Source organism: Erinaceus europaeus, chromosome 23 (assembly GCF_950295315.1).
Source record: "Erinaceus europaeus chromosome 23, mEriEur2.1, whole genome shotgun sequence".
NCBI classification, from domain to species: domain Eukaryota; kingdom Metazoa; phylum Chordata; class Mammalia; order Eulipotyphla; family Erinaceidae; genus Erinaceus; species Erinaceus europaeus.
The window spans coordinates 6,850,478-6,874,701 of record NC_080184.1 but is presented as its reverse complement, the minus strand read 5'-3'; the positions used below and the strand labels follow the sequence as shown (position 1 = coordinate 6,874,701).

The 24,224-nt window shown below is 42.3% G+C and overlaps 3 protein-coding genes across 5 annotated transcripts in view; 1 reads left to right on the top strand and 2 right to left on the bottom strand.

Annotated features, from left to right (window-relative positions):
• LOC103127055 (zinc finger protein 709-like) overlaps positions 1-24,224 on the top strand; it is a 1,044,365-nt gene that overhangs the window by 479,761 nt on the left and 540,380 nt on the right. The gene's annotated exons all lie outside the window — the stretch shown is intronic.
• The window catches only part of LOC132535598 (zinc finger protein 709-like), a 306,876-nt gene that overhangs the window by 99,562 nt on the left and 183,090 nt on the right, over positions 1-24,224 (bottom strand). The gene's annotated exons all lie outside the window — the stretch shown is intronic.
• The window catches only part of LOC132535593 (zinc finger protein 709-like), a 46,872-nt gene that overhangs the window by 19,234 nt on the left and 3,414 nt on the right, over positions 1-24,224 (bottom strand). For both annotated transcript variants that reach the window (XM_060182169.1, XM_060182171.1), the window contains exon 2: positions 19,719-19,787. The gene's annotated coding sequence lies outside the window, so the exon portion shown is untranslated. The remainder of the gene's footprint in view (positions 1-19,718; positions 19,788-24,224) is intronic.

The following is a 24,224-nucleotide window of genomic DNA, read 5'->3' as shown; positions in this document are numbered from 1 at the left end:
AGTTTTCCTCACCTTGGAAATAGTGGCTCTTCCTCCCCTCCCCAAAAAGACACTAAGAGCCGTATAAGATGCGGAAAGATCAGTTCTATATTTACCCCGCGGGAGAAATCAGGTCAATACTTCTCCCCTCTGGTTAATGCCCACTTATCTCTTGAAAAGATTCCTAGCTTTTACCCTCAATTGCCCGCCTCACTTAAATTGTAAAAAGGGAGGACATCCCAGGAGCCAAGGCCTTAGCTAAGACTCTCATATAGCCGGTGAGAGGACATTCCGATCATTGGAACTGAGATTACCATCTGTTTGGAAAGTTGCTCACCCACCTCCCTCCCCCACTACCTTAGCAGAACTTCCTCGTTTGTGCATAAATTGTGGCTGCAAAATAAAATTTCCAGAGCTTGATCATCAGATCTCATGACTTGCTCTCATTCTTCGTGTCTCTTGTCCCCTCCATTCTCTCGCCCCCTACCCTAGGTTTCCATCGATAACCTGGCAGGCCAGGGCAGAGGGGAAGACAGAAAGGGAGAAAGACAGACACCTGCAGACCTACTTCACTGCTTGTGAAGCGACCCCCCCCCACACACATACACAGGTGGACAGGGGGTTGTTAAACCCAGGTCACTGAGCTGGTCCTTGAACTTTGTGCCATGTGCTACTGCCAGGCCCCTGCTATGGGGATCTTAAGCTCTGGCCCAAGCTAGGAACTTAAGTAGTGCTGGAGGAACCACTCATAGCAGTTTAGCAGGATCTTGGTTTGCCACAAGGCCCAGAGAAACCTTCATTGCTCATTCCAGTTTTCCAAAGATTTTGATCTTTCAGGATTCTTCCAGTTCTAAATAATTGTTTCTGCTATGATTTCAATGTAAATTTTCATTCAACCTTCTTTTTTAAAATTACCTTTACATTTATTTATTGGATAGAGACAGCCAGAAATCCAGAGAGAAGCGTGGGGGTGGGAGGTGTAGATAGCATAATGTTTATGCAAAAAGACTCTCATGCCTGAGGCTCCAGAGTCCCAGGTTCAATCCCCCCACATCACCATAAGCCAGAGTTTTGCAATGCTCTGATGTTTCTCTCTGCATCTCTCTCACACATAAAATACTTTAAAAGTAAATAAAAATGAAAAGGAAAGACAGATCTGCAACACTGCTTTCCCTCTGCAGGTGAGGACAGGGATTTGAACCCTGGTTCTTATGCACTGTAACATGTACACTCAACCAGGTCTGCCACCACCCGGCCCCCTACTCATGCTTCTTTATATAAATTACTTCATTGTTTGAAAGGAATAAACTTGATTTTTTTAAATATGGCACAACTATGTGATCCCATTGGGACAACTGTTATAGTACACATTAAGTTGTATGTAAGGCAATAATAAAATTTCCCGAGTGTGTAATATTCTAGCTGTTTCCGAAGAGTACTGGAACATCTGAATGTTTTCCTACATTATTTACATTCATATGGCTTCTCTCCACTGTGCGTTCTTTCATGTGTCCTAAGACTACTGGATTGACTGAATGTTTTCCTACATTGTTTACATTCATAGGGCTTCTCTCCACTGTGGATTCTTTCATGCTTTCGAAGAACACTGTCATCAATGAATGTTTTTGTACATTGTTTATATTCATAGGGTTCCTCTCTACTGTGCGTTCTTTCATGTGTCCGAAGATTACTGGAGTGAATGAATGTTTTCATACACTGTTTACATTCATATGGTTTACATTCATAGGGTTTCTCTCCATTGTGAGTTCTTTCATGTGTTTGAAGATGACTGGATCGACTGAATGTTTTAAAACATTGTTTACATTAATAGGGTTTCTCTCCACTGTGAGTTCTTTCATGTGTCCGAAGATTACTGGATTGACTGAATGTTTTCCTACATTGTTTACATTCATAGGGTTTCTCTCCACTGAGCGTTCTTTCATGTCTTCAAAGATCACCGGGTTGACTGAATGTTTTACTACACTGTTTACATTCATAGGGCTTCTCTCCACTGTGAGTTCTTTCATGTTTCCAAAGAGTACTGCTTTCACTGAAACTGGTGTATATCTAGGTTTTGGGACTTTGTTAGAGAGTGAACCACCTGAGATGGAATTAGAGTATACTATGAAAGGAAAGGTCTCACCCGAGTAATGAAGCTGAAGGGTTGTCATTCCACACGTGAAGTCTCTGGACACAGTCTGAAGTGTAGCATGTTGAGGTGGCAATCGTTGCGTTGGTTAGGTTGTGATCGGCAGATGCAGTATTATTTGATATGGATTGGGAGAGGCATACAGGAAAGTGGGCCCTATCCAAGGGTTCCAGGACTGGGGGAAGTAGAGGCTCTATAGTGGAGATGTGAGGTTCCTGCTGTCTTAGGGTTCAAAAAGACAATCGATAGTTAATGTTATCATCACATTATTTGGTAATTGGGTTAACTTTGAAAAGTCCTTTTGTTAGGGTTTGCTGTACAGTACCCAGTATCTTGTATATAGCTGTGCTATTGGTTGCTTCTGATCTACTTGGTCTAGGCTTTTGAGAGAGTCCGCATATCAATTACACAGCCTATATATTGAAAAGATTCATTTGTGTTTTGAAAAACTTCTAGAAATACAATTAATTTTCCCCCTCTCGTATTAATTAACTAGTGATTTATATGTCTACATTTTACTAGGAGTGTACATAAACACCATTCCCACCACCAAAAGACTGTGATCCATCCCTCCCACCCACTCCCCACTCCCACCCCCCACTGGCCCAGGAAGCTGCATGTCTACCCCTCACCACAGGGTTTTTACTTTGGTGCCCTACTTACAATTTGGTCAGGTCCTGCTTTTAGTTTCCCTTTCAGATCTTCTTACTCAACTTCTGTTGATGAGTGGGGTCATCCCATACTCATCTTTATCTTTCTGACTTAGCTCACTTAACATAATTCCTTCTAGCTCTGTCCAAGATGGGTCAGAGAAGGTGGGTTCATTGTTCTTGATAGCTGCATAGTATTCCATTGTGTATATATACCACAGCTTTCTCAGCCACTCATCTGTTGTTGGGCACCTGGGTTGCTTCCAGGTTTTAACTATTATGAATTGTGCTGCTATGAACATAGGAGTACACACCTCTTTTTGGTTGGGTGTTATGGAGTCCTTGGGGTATAACCACAGGGGAGGAATTACTGGATCATATGGAAGGTCCATGTCTAGCCTTCTGAGAGTTTTCCAGACTTCTCTCCACAGAGGCTGTACCAATTTACATTCCCACCAGCAATGTAAAAGGGTTCCTCTGTCCCCACAACCTCTCCAGCATTTGTAGCTGCTGTCCTTTTTTTTTTAATATTTTATTTTATTTATTCCCTTTTGTTGCCCTTGTTGTTTTATTGTTGTAGTTATTATTGTTGTTGTCATCATTGTTGGATAGGACAGAGAGAAACGGAGAGAGGAGGGGAAGACAGAGAGGGGGAGAGAAAGATAGACACCTGCAGACCTGCTTCACCGCCTGTGAAGCGACTCCCCTACAGGTGGGGAGCCGGGGTTCGAACCGGGATCCTTATGCCGGTCCTTGTGCTTTGCGCCACCTGCGCTTAACCCACCGTGCTACAGCCCGACTCCCTGCTGTCCTTTTTGATGTATGCCATTCTTACAGGAGTGAGGTGGTATCTTAGTGTTGTCTTAATTTGCATTTCTCTGACAATCAGTGACCTAGAGCAGTTTTTCATATGTTTGCTAGTCTTTTGGATCTCCTCTGTAGTGAATGTTTTGTTCATATCCTCTGCCCATTTTTGGATGAACAATGGAAAAAGTGTCTTTTCATTGAGAAATGAATGAATATCATAATTACCTATCAACTGAACGTTTCTAAAGTTTTCACATATCACATTTCTGTAGAGTTTCTTCTCTGAAGAATTTAATAGTGCCCACTCCTCTTGAGTGAATATCACTATTACATCTTCATAGGTCACCAAGTACTAAAACATACAGTGTATTTATTTATATGAAAAAACACTTCATACAGATAGCAGATTAGACATCCATGATCATACTTTATGAAGTCAGTGATAGTCTCATCACCAAACATACCAAATACCTCACCTCCATGGACTAGCATGTTATACATTCATTGGTACAGTGATTAAAGGTTTTTGCTATCATCAGGTCCTGAACACAGTCCCTGGAATCTCATATGACAGAGTGATGTTACTATGAAGTGCACTTGGAAAGGTGGAGAAACAGGTCAAGCATCACTGAGTCAGGTTTGGGAGAGCATTCAGTGAACAACTTAACTTCTTTACCTTTTTATGTTTTCATCACTGAGGCTTTTAGAGCTCCATGTTATAATGTTTGGAAGAAAAAAAGAAAGAAGACACTCCAGCACTGAAGCTCCAGTGTGGTAGAGGCCTGCCTTAATTGAGGACTATGCACATGGCAAACAAGCAATAAAAATAAATATAATTAAAAAAATATTTTATTTATTTAATTTTTGAGAGAAATGCAGGGAGAGACACAGAGAGAAACACCAGAGCAGTGCTCAGCTCAGGCTCATGGTGGTGGGGGGGATTGAACCTGGGATTTAGGAGCCTCAGGCATGAGAGTCTGTTTGTATAACCATGATGCTGTTGCCCACAAAATATAATTAAAAAAAAAAAAAAAGGAAAAACTTTTAAAAATGACTTAAATTGCGGTCTTTGAGGTGGCACAGTAATAAAGATGTCCTGAGTTCGATCCCCTGCAGAACATGTGCCAGAGTGATGTCTGGTTCTTTCTCTCTCCTCCTATCTTTCTCATAAATAAATAAAATCTTTAAAAAAATCTAAAAAAAAAACAAACTTAAATTGGAGGTCAGTTTGTGGCTTTAAAAAAAATGGAAGGCACCTATGTTCAGCGGGGAAGCAATTACAGAAGCCATAATTTCCACCTTCTGCACCCCATAATGATCCTGGGTCCATCCTCCCAGAGGGATAAAACATAGGGAAACTATCAAGGGAGGGGATTGAATATGGAGTTGTGGGGGTGGGAATACCCATCTTATCCTATAGTCTGGTGAGTATTTCCATTTTATAAAAAATTAAAAACGGGAGTCGGGCTGTAGCACAGCGGGTTAAGCGCAGGTGGTGCTAAACTCAAGGACCGTCGTCAGGATCCCGGTTGGAGCCTCCAGCTCCCCACCTGCAGGCAGTGAAGCAGGTCTGCAGGTGTCTGTCTTTCTCTCCCCTTCACTGTCTTCCCCTCCTCTCTCCATTTCTCTCTGTCCTATCCAACAACAATGACATCAATAATAACTACAGCAATAAAACAACAAGGGCAACAAAAGGGAATAAATAAATAAAATAAAATAAAATAAAAAATTAAAAACAAAAAAAAAAAGAAGACACATGATTGACACTAAAGGACAACTTCCAAGTACGTGCAAATACTTATTGTCTAGAATTGGATCCAAAAATAAGAGCATCTATTTGTGAGAGAGAAAAAAACATACTTGCTCCTTAAAATTGAATAAATAAAAGGAGATAAAGGAGAGCACCATTAGTCAGGGAATTCTTGGAATTCCCCATAGACATGATGGGCCAAGACCTCTAATATCTTTCCATCATTACTGGTCATTACTATGAAGTTTGGGAACTACTCTCTGCCTTAATCCAGTTTCCTAGTTCTTTTCTCAACTTTGATGCCCTCTTCCCAAATAATATTTTTAGTCCATCTTCATGTTACTATCAAGCTCAAGCAAAAATTACTAAAATCATGGGCCCACTGGAAAATACTTATTAAAGAAGACTACAGGAAGTCGGGCCGTAACACAACGGTTAGGTGCACGTGGTGCGAAGGGCAGCGACCAGCGGAAGTATCAGGGTTCCAGGTCCTGGCTCCCCACCTGCAGGGGAGTGGCTTCACTAGCAGTGACGCAGGTCTGCAGGTGTATGTCTTTCTCTCTCGCTCTCTGTCTTCCCCTCCTTTCTTGATTTCTCTCTGTCCTACCCAACAATGACATCAATAACAACAACAATAATAACTACAACAATAAAACAACAAGGGCAACAAAAGGGAATAAATAAATTTAAAAAATGAAGACTAGACAGCTTCATTATACTTTAAAATTCCTATTCTAATCTGTTCTAGTCTTACTTTCTGGTTCCTGTTTACTAAACATTCTGTTCTGCTTTATGTCAAACTGTCTTTCAGTCACCAGGTTGCAGATGCTATGATTCCATCAATACTCTGGATAGATGACTTCATCAATGTGCCCTAGAACTACACCTCTCCTGAACCCTACCTTTGTAAGGAAAGAAACAAAAAGGCTGGGGGTATAGTTCCACACCTATGGACATCTAATCTTTGACAAAGGTGTCCAGACTATTAAATGGGGAAAGCAGAGTCTTTTCAACAAATGGTATTGGAAAAAATGGGTAGCCCTCCTCTCTCCATTTCTCTCTGTCCTATCCAATAACAACAGCAGCAATGGCAATAATAACAGCAACACAACAAGAGCAATAAAAATGGAAAAAATGGCCTCCAGGAGCAGTGGATTGGTAGTGCAGGCACCTAGCCCCAGCAATAACACTGGTGGCAAAAGAAAACAAACAAAAAAACTTTTAAGTCAATATTAAATCATTGACAAAAAAATAGAAAGAAAAGGACCTATTGATTCTCCTCAAAAAGATGCCTGAGAAGCACATCAGTGTAAACAGTCCGTTATCTCCATCCCAGCCCAGCCCCTTCACTCCATGTTCTGGCATAACCACTGCTTCCTAACTAAGGAGGGACAGTGCCTCTCTGGCAGTCCTGCAGACCAGGAACCCAAGTTGTGAGCACATAACATGACTCAGCTCCTCAGCTTAAACTGCACCAAATTCTCTATGGCAGAGAGGGACTCACAGATGGGAGGGAACACTGACTCTCATGCGTGTGACTTTAGAATAGTCTCAGGAAGAGTGAGAGTATCCAGACCAGGCAAGAAAGATTATACACACTAAGAATGTGACAGAACTATGGGACCTGCTCTTCTTGGGTGAGGAGACTTCATAAGGAATCATGCTATATTTTTGACCAGCTTTCTACAGACATTGGAAAAGTTTTGCAAAAATTCAAGCATATAGGGAGTCCAGCTATAGCCCAGCAGGTTAAGCACACAAGAACCAGTTCCCGGTTCGAGCCCTTGGTTCTTGTGTTAAGCACACAAGTTCCCGGTTCTTGTGTTAAGCACAACAGTTCCCGGTTCGAGCCCTTGGCACCCCACCAGCACCCCACCGGCAGGGGAGTCCCTTCACAGGCGGTGAAGCAGTTCTGCAAGTATCCATCTTTCTCTCCCTCTCTCTGACTTTCCCTCCTCTCTCCATTTCTCTCTGTCCTATCCTACAACGATGACATCAATAACAACAATACATACAACAATAAAACAACAAGGGCAACAAAAGAGAATAAATAAATATTCCCCTCCTCTCTCCATTTCTCTCTGTCCTATCCAACAAGGACAACAACAATAACTAAATTAAATAAACAAACAAAACCTTAAAAAAACAAAAACCTAAGAGGAGCTATAGATCTAGCCTCTCCCTCTGTGCATTTCACATCACATTATCTTAACACTGGTCCCCATCTACTGAGGGGAATCCTCACAGGAAGTGAAACAGTACCTCTGTAAGTGAAACAGTGTCTCTCCATTTTTTCCCTCTCTCAATTGAACTCAGTCACATAAAATAAAATAAAACTCAATTAAATAAACAAAATAAAGAAAAATAGGGACTGGCTGGTAGCACACTTGACTGAGCACATGTCACAAAGCACAAGGACCTGGGTTGAACCCCCGGGCCCACTTGCAGGGAGAATGCTTTGTGAGTGGTTGCTAGTGTCTATCTCTCTCTCTTTAAAAATTTTTATTTATTTATTTATTTATATTTCTTTAGAGAAATTAATGTTTTACATTCAATAGTAAATACAATAGTTTGTACATGCATAACATTCCCCAGTTTCCCATATAACAATACAACCCCCACTAGGTCCTCTGTCATCCTTCTTGGACCTGTATTCTCCCCACCCACCCACCCCAACTCCAGAGTCTTTTACTTTGGTGCGATACGCTAATTCCATTTCAGGTTCTACTTGTGTTTTCGTTTCTAATCTTGTTTTTCAACTTCTGCCTGAGAGTGAGATCATCCCATATTCATCCTTCTGTTTCTGACTTATTTCACTTAACATTAAATTTTCAAGGTCCATCCAAGATCGGCTAAAAATGGTGAGGTCAACATTTTTTAAAGCTGAGTAGTATTCCATTGTGTATATATACCAAAACTTGCTCAGCCACTCATCTGTTGTTGGACACCTGGGTTGCTTCCAGGTTTTGGCTATTACAAATTGTGTTGCTAAGAACATATGTGTACACAGATCTTTTTGGATGGGTGTGTTGGGTTCCTTAGGATCTATCCCCAGGAGAGGAATTACAGGATCATAGGGTAGGTCCATTTCTAGCCTTCTGAGAGTTCTCCAGACTGTTCTCCACAGAGGTTGGACTAATTCACATTCCCACCAGCAGTGCAGGAGGGTTCCTCTGACCCCACACCTTCTCCAGAATTTGCTGGTGCTACCTTTTCTGATGTATGACATTCTCACAGGAGTGAAGTGGTATCTCATGGTTGTCTTTATTTGCACTTCTCTGACAATCAGAGACTTGGAGCATTTTTTCATGGGTTTCTCGGCCATTTGGATCTCTTCTGTGGTGAATATTCTGTCCATGTCCTCCCCCCACTTTTGGATGGGGTTATTTATTGTCTTGTTGAGTTTTGCAAGCTCTTTATATATCTTGGTTATTAAACTCTTGTCTGATGCATGGCATGTGAAGATCTTCTGCCATTCTGTGAGGGGTCTCTTGGTTTGGGTAGTGGTTTCTTTTGCTGTGAAGAAGCTTTTTAATTTGATGTCGTCCCATAGGTTTATACTTGCCTTACGTCTTGTTTGTAACTGGATTCGTTTCATTGAAGATGTCTTTAAAATTTATGTGGAAAAGAGTTCTGCCAATATTTTCCTCTAAGTATCTGATAGTTTCTGGTCTAACATCCAAGTCCTTGATCCACTTGGAATTGACTTTTGTATTTGGTGAAATACAGTGGTTCAGTTTCATTCTTCTGCATGTTTCAACCCATTCTTTCTAACACCATTTGTTGAAGAGACTCTGCTTTCCCCATTTAATAGTCTGAGCCCCTTTGTCAAAGATTAGATGTCCATAGATGTGGGGTAAAATTTTTTAATTACCTTTATTTACTTATTTATTGGTTATAGACAGCCAGAAATTGAGAAAGAAGGGGGAGATAGAGAGGGAGAGAGACAGAGCCTGACAGAAACACCTGCAGCTCTGTTTCCCCACTCGTGAAGCTTTCCCTCTGCAGGTGGGGACAGGGGCTCCAACCCAGGTCGTTGCACACTGTAACATGTGCACTCAACCAGGTGCACCACCATCTGTCCCCTGCTAGTGTCTCTCTTATCTCTCTCTATCACCTCCTTACCTCTCAATTTCTGGCTGTATCTATACAATAATAGACAAATAAATAAACAACAAACATAAAACAGAGACACACTGGATTAAGAACCCTCAAAAGGAGTCGAGACAAGTCACAGGGATCCATGAGGCCCAGGTTGCATCATTTGGTTAGAAACAAGAAAGCATCTGAACTTGTCTGAAGCAACTTCTCCAACCGAGGCTCTGGAGGCTGGCACTCACCAGCCTCCTGATTACATTCAGACTCTAGAGTCACTGAAGTGTCCTCCCCAAGAGGTGAATTAGCAGGAGACATGAGCAACCAAGAGGAGGAAGCCAGAACTCTGTGAGCATGTGAGAAGCAGTATTTACTAACTTACTTTCTTTTTTAAAAAATATTTTATTTATTTATTAATCAGACAGGAGGAGAGACAGAAAGAACCAGTCATCATTCTGGCACATGTGCTGCCAGGAATCAAACTCAGGAACTCAGGCTCAAGAGTACAACGCTATCCACTGCGTCACCTGCCAGACCACCAGTATTTACTTTCTACAGTGACTTTCTTCAGTTGCAAGCACTGCCCATAAGCAGCCCAGATTGGACAGAGCACTGGCCAAATGCTAGACTCCAAACAGATGGAGCTATTCCTCCACTCATAAGGGTTCAGATTGCACAACTGCTTTAGGGCCTCAGTCCTGGACATATGAACCGGAGTCAGAACAATATCCAAACAAGCATGGTCTGGTAGTATGGCAGGAGCTGTTCAATCAGAAAGGGAAGAGGTTGACAGAGAGCGAGAGGGACAGACATACCTGCAATACTGCCACACCGCTCACAAAAGTTTTCCCCTTGTACGTGGAGACTGGGGTCTCAAACCTGGTTCCTTGCAGATCTGCACTCAACCAGATATGCCACCACTAGTCTTGATACAAAACATTCTGTCTCAGCACTTTCTTCCAGTTAACACAATTAAAAAAAAAAAAAATTGGGAGTCTGGCAGTAGCGCCAGGGATTAATAACAGGTGGCACAAAGTGGAAGGACCAGCATGAGGATCCTGGTTGTAGCCTCTGGCTCCCCACCTGCAGGAGAGTTGCTTCACAAGCGGTGAAACAGGTCCGTAGGTGTCTTTCCCTCTACTTCTCTGTCTTCCCCTCCTCTCTTCACCTCTCTCTATCCTAGCCAACAATGACAACAATAATAACTACAACAATAGAAAACAACAGAGGCAGCAAAAAGGAATAAATAATTTTTTTTAAGTCAGGGGTTGGATACACCTGGATGAGCATACATGTTACAATGCATAAGGACTCAAGTTCAAGCCCCTGGTAACCACCTGCAGAAGGAAAGTTTTGAGAACGGTGAAACAGTGTTGCAGATGCCTCATTGTTTCTGATCAGAATCTGATCTTCATTTCCAGGTACTACTTACAGTAGTACCTAAGACTAAGGAAATCTATATTTTTAAATAAAATGTAGAACTAGGGAGACAACACAATGGCTACTCAAAATGTCTTTAATGTTTTACATTAGTTCCTAGGTTCAATCTTTAACACTACCATAAGCCACAGCTGAGCAGTTCTCTGGTAAAAAACAATACAATAGGGGGTCGGACAGTAGTGCAGCACGTTAATGTTTTGAGAACGGTGAAACAGTACTGCAGATGCCTCATTGTTTCTGATCAGAATCTGATCTTCATTTCCAGGTACTACTTACAGTAGTACCTAAGACTAAGGAAATCTACATATTTTAAATAAAATGTAGAACTAGGGAGACAACACACTTGTAATAAAATGGACTAAAGCCTCATTAATTTCAACTTCAATTTGAAAAGAACAAGACAACGCCTTCAGTGAGAAGTTGAAAAAAAAAAAAACTTAGCAAAATTTTAAGCTACATATACTTCTCACATCTTGAAATATGTAGTGTAATTTAATTCTTTTTTATTTTTTTAAAAGATTTTATTTATGAGAAAGGAGGAGAGAGAAAGAACCAGACATCACTCTGGCACATGTGCTGCCGGGGATCGAACTCAGGACCTCATGCTTGAGAGTCCAAAGCTTTATCACTGTGCCAACTCCTGGACCACTAATTTAATTCTTTTTAAAAATATTTTATTTATTAATGAAGATAGGAGAAACATAAGAACCAGATATCCAGACATCACTCTGGCACATGTGCTGCTGGGAATCAAACTCGGGACCTTCTGCCTGAGAGTCCACTGCTTTATCCACTGTGTCAACCTCCAGACAACATCTCCTAAATTCTTGATGGATAAATTTTTCAGAACTCAGAGTAATCCTGTTTCAGAGCCCTACTTTTGACTTCCTAATTTTATCCCATTACATATAGCACTGATGGGGGTATCTCCATGGGACATAAACTTGCAATCTTACCCAGCTCACTGATAGCCCAGGTCCCACCCTATGCCCAAAAGGAATATTGGATGATACGCAAAGTTTTTTTTATTTATTTCTTTAATTCTTTATTTAGTGATTATATATACATATATATATCATAAAATTATGAGATAGCTGGTGTAGAAGCATGACAATAACAATATTAGGCAAGCCATTGTGTTTGTTCTCTCCATTATTTAATCGAAAGGACAGGAAGCATCATATAAAATATTTAGGGAATCGGGCTGTAGTGCAGTGGGTTAAGCGCACTTGGCGCAAAGCGCAAGGCCCACTGTAAGAATCCCGGTTCGAGCCCCTGGCTCCTCAACTGCAGGGGAGTGGCTTCACAAGCACTGAAGCAGGTCTGCAAGTGTCTATCTTTCTCCCTCTCTGCCTTCCCCTCCTTTCTCCTAACAACGATGACAACAATAATAACAACCATCATAACTACAACAAGGGAAACAAAAGGGAAAATAAATAAATAAGGGGCTGGGTGGTGGTGAACCTGGCTGAGCGCACACATTACAATGTGCAAGGACTTGGGTTCAAATGCCTGGTCCCCACATGCATGCGGAAAGCTTCAAAGTGGTCAAGCAGGTGTCTCACTGTGGTAAAGTAGGTGTCTCACTGTCTCTCATCCTCTTCACCACCCCCCTTCCCTCTCAATTTGTCTGTCTTTATCCAGTAAATAAATAAAGATAATAATAAAAAATAGAAAAAGGAAGGAGAAGCTAATAAGTAATCCATTATACGATACTTTGTGTAATAAATTATGAGACTGAAAAAAGTTATTTAGCCACACAGAGGAAATTTTCAACCTTCAGATCCTAAACTCCTGTTGTAAGTACTGCTGACAGAAAAATGAGAGTGAGGGAGTCGGGCAGTAATGCAGCGGGTTAAGCCCACGTGGCTCAAAGCTCAAGGACCGTAAGGACCCCATTTCAATCCCCAGGCTCCCCACCTGCAGGGGAGTCCCTTCACAGGCTGTAAAGCAGGTCTGCAGGTGTCTCTCTTCCTCTCTATCGCCCCCTTCTCTCTCAATTTCTCTCTGTCTCTATCCAATAACAAATAAATAAAGTTTAAAAAATGAGAAGAGAACAAAGAATTATACACAGAAATTACTGATACCACTGGCATAAGTAATAGATATCTCAACAACAACAAAAATGACCAAACTCAAAAATTAATTATAAAATTAATTTTTCTTCTCCATACCAACAAATCACTATTTATGTCTATTACCACACATTTGAATCATAGGCATACAAAGAAGTTCTTCCAAGATGTAATCTTATTATTATTTTTATCTTATTTTGTTAACCAGAACAGCAGCTCTGGCTTATGGTGGTGCAGGGGGGGATAGAACCTGGGACTTGACTGAGCCTCAGGCATTAGAGTCTGTTCGCATAACCATTATGCTATCTACCCCAGCCCCAAGATGCAATCTTTAAAAACTATAGGCCTGGGAGTCAGGCTGTAGCGCAGCGGGTTAAGCGCAGGTGGCGCAAAGCACAAGGACCGGCATAAGGATCCGGTTCGAACCCTGGCTCCCCACCTGCAGGGGAGTCGCTTCACAGGCGGTGAAGCAGGTCTGCAGGTGTCTATCTTTCTCTCTTCCTCTCTGTCTTCCTCTCCCTCTCTCCATTTCTCTCTGTCCTATCCAACAACGACAACAACAATAATAACTACAACAATAAAACAACAAGGGCAACAAAAGGGAATAAATAAAATTTTAAAAAAACAAAAACTATAGGCCTGGGGAGACAACATGATGGTTATGCAAAAGCCTTTCAAGCCTCAGGCTCTAAGGTCCCAGGTTCAAAACCCAGCACCACCACAAACCAGAACTGAGCAGTGTTCTGGTCTAGAAAAAGAAAACAAAATAAAAATAAATAAATAAAAACTATAAATAACTCTGAATAGAAATTAAACATGCTAAAGAGTGAAAGCATAGTGGTTATTCAAAAAGACTATTATGCCTGAGGCTCCAAAGATATAGGTGCAGTTACCAGAGTTGATCTCTGCTCTGGAAAATAATAATAATAGTAATAATAAATAAATGGAATATAAGACATAAAAAAAGAAATGATATCGGAGGCTCATAGACTGGAATAATCGTCACCACTAAATGACCATTATTATTATTTTTTTTAACCAGAGCACTGGTCATCTCTAGCTTATAGAGGTGCAGGGGGACTGAACCTGGGACTTTGGAGCCTCAGGCATGACTATTTGCATAGCCATTATCCTATCTACCCCCACCTTAAATGACCATTTTATACAATGCACTATATAGATTCAAAGCAACCCCTTATCAAAATCCATATTAACATCTTTAAAGTAATAGGGTGCAGACTACAGTAGTATCTGGAATCACAGAGAATGAGAATTGCAACAAAAAAAAAAAAAGAAAAGAAACAGTCTGGGAGTATGGATCAACCTGTCAATGCCCATGTCCAGCACTGAAGCAATTACAGAAGCCAGCCAGACCCTCCACCTTCTGCACTCCATATGATCCCGGGTCCATACTCCAACATGCATAAAGAACACAAAAGCTTTGTATGTTAACTCTCTTTTCAGTCACCAGGTTCCAGATGTCATCAGGATGCCGGCCAGGCTTCCCTGGACTGAAGACCCCACCAATGTGTCCTGGAGCTCTGCTTCCCCAGAGACCCACCCTACTAGGGAGTATGGACTGACCAGTCAATGCCCACGTTTAGTGGGGAAGCAATTACAGAAGCCAGACCTTCTACCTTCTGCAACACACGACCCTGAGTCCATGTTCCCAGAGGGATAGAGAATGGGAAAGCTATCAGGGGAGGGGATGGGATATGGAGATTGGGTGGTGGGAATTGTGAGGAGTTGTACCCCTCCTACCCTATGGTTTTGTTAATTTATCCTTTCTTAAAAAAAAGGAAAAAAAAAAGAACACAAAAGCTTCAAATGGAGGGAATGGGATGCAGAACTCTGGTGGTGGGAATTGTGTGAAATTGTACTCTTCTTATCCAAGAGACTTGTCAATCCTAATAAAGGTCTGTCTTTCTCTCCCCCTCTCTTGATTTCTCTCTGTCCTATCCAACAGCAACAATGGCAACAATAACAATAACAACAAGGGCAACAAAATGGGGAAAAATGGCCTCCAGGAGCAGTGGATTCATAGTGTAGGCACTGAGTCCTAGCAATAACTCTGGAGGCAAAAAAAAAGACATTTTTTTCAATGGTTTCATTCTATTAGCCAAGATAAGAATTTTTCTTTCCACACAGGTCTGGGTAGAGAGAAAGATAAGTTGTATTATAGAAGATAAAAGTGTGTCCTAATGAACTTTATGTCCATACAATTCCACCTCTTCTGATGAACTGTTTGTTCTTGGTTTTTTTTTTTTTGGAACTTTTTATATATTTATTTTCCTTTTTGTTGCCCTTGTTGTTTTTTGTTGTAGTTATTATTTTTTAATGTTTTTATATATATTTATTTACTTTCCCTTTTGTTGCCCTTATTTTTTACTGTTGTTGTAGTCATTATTGATGTCGTTGTTAGATAGGACAGAGAGAAATGGGGAGGGGAGCAGAAGACAGAGAGGGGGAGAGAATGATAGACACCTGCAGACCTGGTTCAATGCCTGTGAAGTGACTCTTCTGCAGATGGGGAGCCCAGGGCTCTAACCAGGATCCTTACACCAGTCCTTGCGCTTCCTACCACCTGCGCTTAACCCACTGCACTACTGTTCCACTCCCTTGTTTCTTTTTTATTTATTTATTTATTTATTCCCTTTTGTTGCCCTTGTCTTATTGTTGTAGTTATTATTGCTGTCGTTGTTGTTGGATAGGAAAGAGAAAAATGGAGAGAGGAGGGGGAAGACACAGAGGGGGAGAGAAAGATAGACACCTGCAGACCTGCTTCACTGCTTGTGAAGTGACTCCCCTGTAAGTGGGGATGGAACCAAGATCCTTATGATGGTCCTTGTGCTTTGTGCCACCTGCACTTAACCCACTGAGCTACAGCCTGACTCCCCACTCACTTGTTTCTTTTCTTTATGTAGAATGAGAAAACGAGGAAGAACACCAGATTAACACACATAAAGTTTTCCCTTTTTATGTCCTCATCTGGCGTTGGGAGCTTGAAACTGGGTCTCCAGGTTAGTTGCTCTCTGCCCTTTTTTTTTTTTTTCTTTACAGAATATTGCTCAGCTAGGGCTTCCGGGACTTTGGGGCCTCAGGCATGAGAGTCTGTTTGCATAACCATTATGCTATCTACCCTCCCCCACCCTTTTTTTTTTTACAGCACCTGCATGGTGGCATGTCCAATAAGGACACATATTATCATGTGCAAGGTCTGAGGTTCACATTTCCTAACTCCTGACCTGCAGAATGAAGCTTAACAAGTGGAGGAGCAGTACTTCAAGTGTTTATTACCATCCAGTCTCTTGACAAACAAGAATAGTGACAATGTGGGAGTCCGGTGGTAGCAAAGCGGGTTAAGCGCACGTGGTGAAAAGCGCAAGGACCGGCATAAGGATTCTGGTTCGAGCCCCGGCTCCCCACCTGCAGGGGAGTGGCTTCACAGGTGGTGAAGCAGGTCTGCAGGTGTCTATCTTTCTCTCCCCCCTCTCTGTCTTCCCCTCCTCTCTCCGTTTCTCTCTGTCCTATCCAACAACGACGACAACAACAATAATAACTACAACAATAAAACAACAAGGGCAACAAAAGGGAATAAATAAATAAAATAAAATATTAAAAAAAAAGAAGAAAAGAAATTAGCCCGTGCTTTGCTTTGTATGGACCCCGCTTTTTGCTAAGTTTGAAATGATTGGATTTTGTGTTTGCTATAGCCTGTTATTGGATGTAGGTTGATAAAGTGATGTGTTCCCCCTCCCTGAGTGTAGTCTGAATTCCTATAAATTGTGTGGCTTGAGCCCTGTTCGGGGTCGAGCTTGGTAGAATAATAGCAGTCACCATCTCGGCCCAGATTGCAATTCGTCAATAAACATCTTTGCTTCCTTGCAGTGGATGGTGGTTTGATTTATGCTCGCTAACAGGCAACAAAAGGGGGAAAATAAAAAGAAAGAAATCACGGGAGTCAGGCGGTGAAGCAGGTCTGCAGGTATTTATCTTTCTCCTCTCTATGCTCCCCATCTGTTTCAGTTTCTCTATGTCTTATCCAAGAACAAGGACAGCAATAAGAATAACAACCATAAGCAACAAAGGCAACAAAGGGAAGAAAATAGCCTCCAGGAGCAATGGATTTGTACTGCAAGCATGAGTCCCGGCGATAACCCTGGAGGCAAAAAAAAAAAATCAAAGAACAAAAAACCCTGCCCAGCTTGAACCTCTGGCTCCCCACCTGCAGGGGAGTGAGTCTCTTCACAGGTGGTGAAGCAGGTCTGCAGGTGTCTTCCCCTCCTCTCTCCATTTCTCTCTGTCCTATCCAACAATGATGACATCAACAACAAAAATAATAACTACAACAAAACCGTAAGGGCAACAAAAGGGAATACATAAATAAATATTTTTTAAAAAGTCTACTTTCGGAAGTGGGATGATAGCGCAGCGGGTTAAGCACACGTGGTGCAAAGCACAAGGACTGGCCTAAGGATCTGGGTTGGAGCCCCGGCTCCCCACCTGCAAGAGTGTAGCTTGCAAGCAGTAAAGCTGGTCTGCAGGTGTCTCTTTCTCTCCTCCTCTCTGCCTTCCCCTTCTCTCTCCATTTCTTTCTGTCCTATCTAACAATGATGACATCAGTAACTACAACAATAAAAAATAACAAGAGCAACAAAAGGGGGAAAAAGTCTAATTTCATTACTTAGACAAAAAGACCAACTAGAATATTATACACATGGGGAATTTTATTACTGCCTCACATACAACTTAAAGTGTACTGTAGCATTGTCGAAATAGGATCACATAGTTGTGCCAAATTAAAAAAAATCAAATTTATTCCTTTAGAAAAATGAAGTAAAGTGATTTATATAAAGAAGCTTGAGCAGGGGGCTGGGTGGTGGCAGACCTGGTTGGGCACACATGTTACAGCACTTAAGGACCCAGGTTCAAGCCCCCGTCCTCACCTGCAGAAGGAAAGCTTTATAAATTAAAATAGATTGGCTTGCCCAACTCTGAACTACAAATGAATGGTAGCTGGAGGCTGCAGAGTGCACACAGGCTGGCTGAATTCTCCATCTAACTATCTTGCCCCGGGGTCAGCAAGTACTTCCTTGCTCCTTCAGCCAGGGTTAAGAACATGAGTTTAGATCACAAGACTCTCAGTCAAGTATGGAAGCATATTAGGGTGCCGCTACAGACAGACTATGACCCACATAGTCAATGACTGCCACCTCTCCAGATTCAAAGGAGGTCTCGAAACTTTACATCAGGCTCAACCTGACGCTGTTGACTGGCTACGGAAGAAGGGCAAACGCTAGAAGAAGAAGAAGAAGGGTGCCGCTTAGGGAAATACTCCTCTGGAAGAAGGTCATTATCAACCACTCCCCCTGCACCCTGTAGGTAGCCTGCAAGAAAGGCCAGCTATACAAAGCTGCCTGCATCCTGCCCTGGCATTCATTTCTCTTTCCAGCTGAATGCTAATGCTACTGAGAGCAAGAGCTCCCCATATTGAGAGTTCCTCCATCTTAGGGACTTGTTTTTTTTCAAGTAAAAGAAAGTAAAAGATAGGAAAGAAGCTAACCTCTCTCCTAGGAACACCTGAGGTCCACTGGCTTTTTAAATAACTAGCCAGCAAGAGTGATGATGATGCAAATTAATGTTAATGTGACATTTTAAATTTTAATGTTCCCATTCATTCTGCTGTCTTTGCCTCCTCCATTTCTCTCTGTCCTATCCAACAATGACATCAATAACTACAACAACAATAAAAAAATAAGAGCAACAAAAGGGAAAATGAATAAATAAATATTTAAAAAAAGATTAGGGTAGAATGTACTCTTTGCTCAAGGCAAAGATTAGAATGTAATGCGCATCAGTTTTCCCTTGAGACATCCTGCTTGCTTAACCCCCACCCCTGGAGAATATAAATGGGGTGAGGGGGCTCAGAGTTGGTTAGGGCTCCTAGCTAGGGATCTGTCCCAGCTCGTGAACCCACAGCGCTGTGTTCCCCTGTATGTGTGTCTTGTGTGTTCATCTGAATAAAACATCTTCACCAGTTATCTGTGTCAGTCTCAGTCAGCAGGGGCATAACACTATAAAATGCAGTTGAGGTTGGAGGGTAGATCATACATTATGCAATCATGCAAAAAGACTCTAATGCCTGAGGCCCCCAAGTCCTCTAGAAAAAAAATGAGGGGGGGGGTAGTGGAGCCGATTAAGTGCACGACGCAAAGCACAAGAACCTGGGTAAGGATCCCAGTTCGAGCCCCCAGCTCCCCACCTACAGGGATGGGGAGTCACTTCACAGGCGCTGAAGAGGTCTGCAGGTGTCTTTGTCTCCCCCTCTCTGTCTTCCCCTCCTCTCTCCATTTCTCTCTGTCCTATCTAACAACAACAATGGCAACCATAACAGTAACGACAACAAGGGCAACAAAATGCGAAAAATAGCCTCCAGAAACAGTGGATTTATAGAGCAGGCACTGAGCCCCAGCAATAACCCAGGAGGAAAAAAGAAAAAAAAAAGAATGTCTACACCTGAAGACAATGGCTGAAGTTACTCCCCTTTTGGAATTCCACTTCACCATGCCTTGAACCCACTGCAAAAGTTAGAAGGCCAGGTAATTCAAGACACCCACTCCTACGCTTGGCCAAGAGGGGTCCAGCCCAGGTGCAATGTGGAGACGGTGGCGACAGGGGAGGGGACGCCCTGGCCACGTGGCTGCTTCCCACAGCCTTCTAGCAGGTCTGAAGCACAACTCTTCCAATCTTGGCCCCAAATAACCCACACTCACCATGGGCTGTCCACGCTTTGGCTTCACTGAAGATTCTTCTCCAAAATCCAAATCACAGGAAGGTGAGAGCTACACCAAGAAATAAAGTAATGATCTCAGGAGCAAAAATACTAGTGGGACTTCCTCCTTTCACTATAAGCAGCCCAGACTGGACAGAGAGCTGAACATTTCAATATCTTAAAATATAATTGGATGGACAGTCAGGTAGTAGTGCAGCAGGTTAAGCGCAGGGGCAAAGCTCAAGGACTGGTATAAGGATCCCAGTTGGAGCCGCTGGCTCCCCACCTGCAGAGGAGTTGCTTCACCAGTGGTGAAGCAGGTCTGCAGGTGTCTGTCTTCCCCTCCTCTCACCATTTCTCTCTGTCCTATCCAACAACGAGGACAACAATAACTACAACAATAAAACAATAAGGACAACAAAAGAGAATAAATAAATATATATATTTTTATTTTATATAGGGAGTTGAGCGGTAGCGCACCGGGTTAAGCACAGGTGGCACAAAGTGCAAGGAACAAAGTAAGGATCCTGGATTGAGCCCCAGGCTCCCCACCTGCAGGGGAGTCGCCTCACAGGCGGTGAAGCAGGTCTCTCCCCCCTCTGGCTTCCCCTTCTCTGTCCATTTCTCTCTGTCCTATCCAACAACATCAATAACAATAATAATTACAAGAATAAAAAAACAAGGGCAACAAAAGGGAATAAATAAATATTAATTTTTTTAAATTTTATATAAAAAAACCAAAACATAGTGGTCCAGGAGGTAGCGCAGTGTCTAAGGCACTAGACTGTCAAGCATGAGGTCCCGAGTCAATCCCCATCAGCACATGTACCAGAGTGATGTCTGGTTCTTTCTCTCTCTCTCCCCTCCTATCTTTCTCATTAATAAATAAATAAAATCTTTAAAAAAAAACATAATTGGATGAAGTGCTTGCTACACAGACCTCCCTTCCTCAGAGCCACCAAACAAAAAACATGCCTCCAAATCAACAGCCAATCAAAACCAGAAAATTTTGAATGGCTTTTAGATAGAATCTACTTATTCAACAAAGATTCAAGTGCCTGCTAGTTGCTAAGCACCACAAAATGCTCTTGGATTTTTTTTTTAATTTTTAATTTCTATTTTTTCCTCCAGGGCTACTGGTGGGGCTCAGTGGCTGCACTACAAATCCAGTGCTCCTGGAGGCAATTTTTCACTTTTTTTTTTTTTGACCCTGTTGTTTATCATTGTTGTTATTGTTGGATAGGACAGAGAGAAACCAAGTGATGGGAAGACAGAGAGGGAAAGAGAGACACCTGCAGACCTATTTCACCACTTGTGAAGTGACCCCCACACACAGGTGGAGAGGGGTTGTTAAACCCGGATCATTGCACTGGTCCTTGAACTTTGTGGGTGACTGTTCGTGCAGCCACCTGAAGAGACAGGGTCCCCGCTGCAGCCTGAGGAGATACGATACCCCACCCGACCCTCCCGCTGCCCAGACACAGGTAAGTAACAGCTGCCTGACTGCGGCCACTATTGGTTTCCTTCTGTTTTATGAGGACGCGTCCCAGACACTCTATTCTTTTCTCATGGGACAGGCTCTCTATCTCGGAGACACTTTAATTGGAGCTGCACTGTGGGTTCTCTTGGCTATGTTTGCAACTTTTGGGATATGTATAAGGCACCCTGCCAAAAGGTTAAGAGACATTGAGGCAGAGATACAAGAGTTAAAGGATATGCTCTCAGCACTTCAACACACTAAGCCTTCTGCAGTTTGCCCCGAGAGTTCTGTTTCTGTTTCTGTTTCAGCAGACACATGTTCGGTTTCTCCAGCAGCCACTACTCCAGTGGCTTCCACTTCCGTGACTCCTTCCCCCACTGATACCTCGTCATCAAACCAAGTCCACACCTTCCCGGTAAATGTGGCCCCCAATAAACAAAACCCTCAGGTGTGGCATCCATACTCCTCTGAAGAACTCAGAGACCTCAGACAGGCAGTGAAGGAGGACGGAATTCATGCCCCATGGACTAAGTCCATTTTACGAGGCTTTTCCCAGCACCTTAATACCCCCCCAAGACTGGAGGGATTTAGTTCTTGCTGCGCTCCCAGACCCCCCTCTACCTGCAATGGGAGGCATGCTTTTGTGATGAATGCTCAAAACAATCCCAGAAAAATAGTCACAGACAGCTAGAATGGAATTTTAATGCACTGTTTGGAGTGGGAGAGTTTGAAACTGGAATTCAGTAGGCAGAAGCCAAATTTCCAACCGGTTATTTTGAACAGGTACACATCTACGCAACACAAGCATGGGAGAGGTTAACCCCATCCACAGGAGAGGCCTCAGTCCCCATTAACTCCCTTCGCCAAGGAACTGATGAATCCCTAGCTAACTTCATTGCCAGGGTTCGGTCAATCTTAGAGAGAAAGATTTATAATCCTGAAGTCCGTTCTCTCCTCCTGTGTTCTATTGTCTGGGATGGCATGATTCCAGAATTCCGTCAGGCATGCCTCAGTCTTAAACACCAACATGCAGATAGTTGGATTTTAGCGACACAAGAACTTAGATCAGGCTCTTATGGGACACCCATTATGACACAGGCTTATGCAGTTACCCCACATTATCAAAAAGGGGCCTGCTTTCAGTGCGGTCGTCAAGGGTATTGGCGTAACCGATGTCCAGATAAGCCGTGACCCCGCCTCCAGTTAGGACAACCATGCCTCCAGTCAGGACAACCCCACCTTCAGTCAGGGAGCCAGTGGCCATTAACACCTTGTCCTAGATGTCAGAAAGCTTTTCATTGGAGGAGAGATTGTTGGTCCAAGCAGCAAAATTTTCCAGTTGGAAAAATCTTAAAAGTAGATAGTTGAAGGAGTCAGGTGGTAGCACAGCGGGTTAAGTGCACGTGGCACAAAGTGCAAGGACTGGCTTAAGGACTCCAGTTCCAACTCCTGGCTCACCACCTGCAGGGGAGCTTTGCATGTGGTGAAGCAGGTCTGCAGGTGTCTGTCTTTCTCTCCCCCTCTCTGTCTTTCCCTCCTCTCTCGATTTCTCTCTGTCCTATCTAACAAGGACGACATCAATAATAACCACAACAACAAAAAAAAAGGCAACAAAATGAAAAAATAAATAAGTATATAAAAAAAAAGAGGAAACACTGATTAGGCTCCATAGATTTGCTTATTGTCCTGAGTCTCTCCTTTTAACACTGAAAAACTAGGAAGTTGAGCCTAATTTTATGTTTATAATGTCCTCCCTGTAGGTGCAGTGTTATCAAGTGAAAAAGCTGTTCTGGTGTGTGAACCATAGTCTCAAGGTGCTGCTGTGACTACAGTTCATTTCCTGGCCTGAAAAGGAAGTCAGAGGAGGAGGAGGAATTGGTGGTTGCTTCAATGGGGAGTGCCAACTGCCTCACCCAGGTCCATGTAGTGCAGAGTCTCTTTCAACCAACGCCTGAGCTCAACTCTGCTAAACTCTGGCATAATGCAAGTCTCACCTTAACACTGCACAGAGCATTAACTGAAATACAAAGGAAGGTAAGTGCTAGATTATTCCTCTCATACATGGAATCCAGAAGACTAGAACCATGTGTGGGTCAGCAAGTATACCAATGAAATATTATAATTGTGTAAACACTGTCAAATCACTGTAACAAATTAAACTGATTTCCTCAATTCTTAATTACAAATGAATGCTAGCATACATATTAAGAATGACCAAAAAAAAAGGAAGAACTAGAATGACATTATTGGGGGAAAATAAAATGTATTGATAGATGATTTATCTGAAAATATCATTGCTTGAGGGAGTAAATAGCATAATGGTTATGCAAAAAGTCTCTCATGCCTGAGACTCCAAAGTCCCAGGTTCAATCCCCTTCATCAATATAAGCTAGATCTGAGCAGTGCTCTGGTAAAATCTATCCAAAAATATTATTAATATATATTTAAATATTAGTAGTATTTATTTATTTATTTATTTTTACCTGAGCACTATTCAGCTATGGCTTATGGTGATGCAGGGGACTGAACTTGGGACACTGGAGCTTCACACATGAAAGTACCTTTGCAGGAGTAGGGCGTTAGCACAACCGGTTAAGCGCACATGGTGCAAAGCACAAGGACCGGCATAAGGATCTCAGTTCGAGACCCCGGTTCCCCACCTGTAAGGGAGTTACTTAACAAGTGCTAAAGCAGGTCTGTGGGTGTCTATCTTTCTCTCCCCTCTCTGTCTTCCCCTCCTCTCTCCATTTCTCTCTGTTCTATCTAACAACAACGACATCAATAACAACAATAACTACAACAAGAAAACAAGGGAAACAAAAGGAGATAAATATTTTTTAAAGCACCTTTATAAACAACAACAGTAACTACAACCATAAAACAATAACAAAGGCAACAAAAGGGAATAAATAAATAATTTTTTTTAAAAAACTGTGATCCTGGGACCCAGGCGGTAGTGCAGAGGATTAAACACAGGTAGGTGGCGCAAAGCGCAAGGACTGTCTTAAAAATCCCGGTTTGAGGCCC